Genomic DNA, 4794 nt, shown 5'->3' with positions numbered 1-4794 from the left:
CAAACACTGCATTAAATGCCACACGATTTATCCTCTGAGGATGCCGAAGATCTGAAACTAACTGTATTTTCAAACAGGATGAACAAGTCTAATTCTGAAGCACTGAGTCTTGCAGTTATAAATAAACACAAAGTATAAAGTTACATTTCCATGAAATTCACCACAGCTGCTCAGGACTGCAGTAACTCTGAGCCGCAGGTGGAATCAGTCTTTTGTATCTGTGAAACTGCAGGGCAGAAGCACCAATAACACACCACACAGTGATGTATGACGCTATTACACCACAGACAACAAGATCAGTCAGAAGCCTGCTTCAGTCTGTGCCGCACTTTTTTTTTAAACAACAGCTTTCAGTGATTTCCACCATTAATACATTTTTAATCAGATCATCAATTTATGGTAAACAATATTCTGGTTATATTGTTAGTGGCTGTGGAATGAGTCAGAGCAACAATTTTAATTTCCAGTTAATCATAAGCTGACGTAATGGACGAAAAGATTAAAAAGCAAATTTAATATGTTTAATGTAATCTGAGTCATAAAGAATGAGCACGGCTGGGTAGACTGCACCGGTCAGACAGGAATCCTCTGACTGAGAAAATGTCCAGGACACAATCTGCATTCCTGGCTGCTGTTCCATTGAGGCTGGCTGAAACACATAAATCCTATAAAATGGATACTCAGATATGTCGAGGCTATGTCGAGGCTGTCAAAAGGACATTTTGGGAAATTACAAGTATCCCTTCTGTTTGCCTCTTCGTGTGTTTGTATTACTCATCTTGTGTGGCCATAAATCTGTTTATATGGTCACATTGTGGGGACACATCTCCCATTTTAAAGCAAAAGTTAAGTTCCTATAAAGTAAGCCATTGAATTATGGGGTGAAGGTTTGGTTTAAGGTCGGGGTAAGGTTTAGCCAAGTAGGGGATATGGTTGTGGTAAATCTCCAGGAAATCAATACAAGTCAATGAAATGTCCTCTGAAGTGTCATAAACACAACTTTGTGTGTGTGAGTGTGTGTGTGAGAGCTCCTGCTGCCTTTGCAGCCATGAGCAGATGGAGAGGTGACTTTCTTGCCCTGAACTGAGTCTCTTGGGATGCTCTCCCTCCAGGCTGTGGACAAGCTCCAGCAACTAAATAGATGCCTTGAATGGTTTAGGTTATGGATCAGGGCCCCCGCTTAAAAAACATTTGCAAACTAAAATATGCTAAATTGCAAAGTAAGTCAGTTGCAGGTACAGTACTCTCATTGCGATTCTTTTGACTGTGCATCACTCTCAGCACATCCTTTTGGATGTGACTATGATATGAATGAAGTCGTCTGACACCCCTCAGAGCTTTCCATAAGTCTTAAAAAATTTTCATGAATCAGTTTATACATTCACATGTCTCTGAGTCAAATCAAAAGTAAACACAGAAAGAAGTTCCCACCATTAGAGGGCATACAGCGGGCGTAGTGTGAGCAGCATGTAAGCAGAGCAGCAGCTCCACTTCTTCATCTGTTTCTACACAGGAGGCGTTCAGGCACAGTTTAGAAGAGCCCAAAAACATGTTGACTGCGGCAGTAGTGCATGAAAAAGCAGGAAATGGATTCAGTCACACTGTTTGTTCAGATTTTATGCCTTTTTTAAAAAACAAAACAAAACAAAAAAAAACAGTTATTGTGCATGTTTTCATTTTGAATGCACAGTTTTTCCATGTCTTGGAAAAGGTTTGTAACTACATTTTAAAAGTGCTGTACAAATAAATGCATTATTATTAAAGCAAAAATATATGAAAAGAATATGTATGATTAAACTAGGAGGATATGTTCTGTCAGATGGACACGAGCCAAACAGCTGTCTGTTCATCAACACATCTGTTTTCTTTAGCTTGTTTCGGTCCTCATCTCAGAAGGATAGTTAAGGAAACAATGTGGAGAGCCTGGTTAACCCCCGTAGTGCATTTCATAAGTGCAAAGTTAGTGTAACCCATAGTCAGAACAGCCCACAATTATGCGCATAAGATTCAGCTTGAAAAGCCTCTAATTTCCTTTTTAAGACTCTCAGGGTTTGTGGAAGAGCAATTCAGAAAGCACTTAAGCACTTAGACGACCTTGAGTATAGGGATGGGTTCCAGGAGGTTATTTTAAATTATTAAATAACCTAAATACCTGAATTTGTTAAGCTCAAATGATAACAAATCTCTTATTAAAGTTCAAATTTCTTTTTGCTGTGTTTTTTTTTAACCACAGGACACGGCAATGTAAGCAGCATCTGTCTTTTGTTTTTTGCCATTGCTGAATGTTTTTGTTTCCTGACTGCCACTACTGACTTCACCATCATCTCCAGCTATTTAAAACTCAACCTGATGAAAAAGAGGTTGATCTGATACAAGGTTATCATGTCACAAATCAACCCAAAGTTTTAACAAAATGAACAGCATGTTGACCGTAAGAGGTGTGTACTATAAATTTAGCTTAAAGCCAGAGGCAGTCAAGAGGACACTGAGGACATAAAGACCCTGTCAGATTCAGTGAGTCCATTCAAACATCCCTCTATATTTCTAAAAACTGAATTTCCAGAACCTTATCAGCTTAATTGTGTTAGGTGTAGTCCACACCAATGCAATTACTGAATCGAGAATGAGAAACACAATGTAACGTCAGAGATGAATGCATGCTCCCACTGCTACAAAAGGATCCACTGGACATGGTTTAGGTGTCTGACCAGGATGATACCTACAGGTAGCTTGGTCATGCTTAACTGGGAAAAGACCCTGGAGCAGAACCAAGACATGCTGAAGAGATTATGTCTCTTTTCTGGCATGATAATGCCTTGCTTTCCCCAGAGGAGTGCGAGGCAGTACAATCAAGCTGTGCTTGCCAATATGTCAATATCATGTCAATATGGATCAAAAATCTCTGAGGATTGTTCACAGCACCTTGTTGAAGGGCCAGAGTTGTCTGTATTTTCTGAGGCGGGTGAGGTCTTTTAACATGTGTGCAATGCACAAGATTTTTTCACTGTTGTGGCCAGCGCCATCCTCTATGCTGTTGCATGCTGGGGCAGCAGGTTGAGGGTCGCAGATGCCAACAAACTCAATAAACTGATCCACAAGACCAGTAATGCTGTGGGAATGGAGCTGGACTGGCTTAAGGAGGTGTCAGAGAGGCGGATATCGTCCAAGATACGGACAATACTGGATAAAGCCTCCCACCCACTCCATGAGGTGCTGGCCAGTCACAGAAGCATGTTCAGTGAGAGACTGAGATTACCCAAAATGCACCACTGAATGACACAGCCACAGGCAGGAATGATTTCCTCTCTCCCTGTACAACTCTTCCATCTAATGCACACTACACAGTGCAATAGTTACACCCTTTTACTTATGCTCTACAGTAAAATAACAAATAACAAGTTTTACAGTTTAGAATAAAATGTCAATCATGTATATTTCACCTCTTTAATATTCTGGATATTTATAATTGAACCATTTGTATATATCAGAGCTATTTCTTATTTAATTTTGTTCAGTCGGGTACTGACTGTTTTGGAGCATCTATAACCACATAATTTTCTTAGGAGTGAATAAAGTATTCTGATTCTGAACACTGATCTTTCAAAATAAGCTAACACCCTCAAAATCTCACCAGGACTACATCCATAACATGCAATATTATGAGGGAGTGTAACAGGGCGGCCCTTAGCGGCTGGAAACACAGTGAGATGGACCAAGGCAAGTGTAGTGGAACAAAGTATTTATTTGCTATACAGCTCTCCTTACAACAAGTTACTTGTCGAGCTTCTTCACAGCACAAAATCCACACTCTAATGACAACTGGCAGCCTTAAATATGTTCAGCTGTCACAGACTTAACCATTACTCCACTCTCAGGTAAATTCTTAAATCCCAACCTTCCACCACAGTATACAATATATCAATTAGAATAAATAAATACATAAATACATTTCACATTTACATATTAATAAATATTTCACACTTTAATGTTACACCAAACCCAATATTATAAAAACACAGAAATCCAAGCACAACAAGATTCACCGCACTCTCTTTACCAATGGGCTCTCCCGGAACCTTTATATGGTGTCTGGACCCCCAGGGAAGCATTTGCCCAAACACCTTGAAGAGGACACAGGCAAGAAAGGTGAGTAATCATTATCTTACACTTATTTGCACCACTTTTATTCCTAGATTTCACACACACATTTGCATTAGTTTTCCTTACTGGTAAACCTTAATCACAATCTCAATCACCATTCTTTTCTCCTGACAGACAACCACCACATTCCTTGATGAGGAGCAGCTGTGCAGGATCTGAAATAAGGCTACCAACTGATTTTAAAATTCCCAATAAATAGTCAATAAATATTTAAACTTCTTGTGTGCAAATCCATGCTTAAAGTGCAATGCTAAATAAAGTGCTTGATAAGGTGCTTTTAATAAAGTGAAAGGTGTGCTCTAAAGTGCTATACAGATAATATAATATACATAAATATAGTAAGGGAGTCCTCTTCCTTACAGGGAGAAAGAGAAAGAATCCATGTGCATGTATGTGGACCTGGGTCTGTATGCCACGGACTGTGAGTGGCAGAATGCATTCTACAGGTAAAAGTGACAGTCGCAGCTGGTCTGTGGATTCTGAAAGGTCTAACCACAGTTAAGCTGACTGTTTGTGAGAGGACAAATTGACCCCTAGTTAACCAGGAAGGGGGGGAACCAAAAACCAACATATACAAACTTATCCTACAAGTTTTAATATTTTGTTTTTATTAACTAATCACTCAAATATCAT

At 39.4% G+C, this 4794-nt stretch overlaps 1 long non-coding RNA gene across 1 annotated transcript; it reads left to right on the top strand.

Moving 5' to 3' along the window:
* The first annotated feature begins 4096 nt into the window (after nt 1-4096).
* On the top strand, nt 4097-4376 carry LOC146518110 (uncharacterized). The gene is made up of 2 exons (XR_014874299.1): nt 4097-4146; nt 4276-4376. It is a non-coding gene; the product is annotated as an uncharacterized LOC146518110 (long non-coding RNA).
* The last annotated feature ends 418 nt before the right edge of the window (nt 4377-4794 follow it).

The sequence above is a fragment of the Neolamprologus multifasciatus genome, chromosome 5 (assembly GCF_963576455.1).
Source record: "Neolamprologus multifasciatus chromosome 5, fNeoMul1.2, whole genome shotgun sequence".
Taxonomy (NCBI): Eukaryota; Metazoa; Chordata; class Actinopteri; order Cichliformes; family Cichlidae; genus Neolamprologus; species Neolamprologus multifasciatus.
This window is presented reverse-complemented; position numbering and strand designations above follow the sequence as displayed.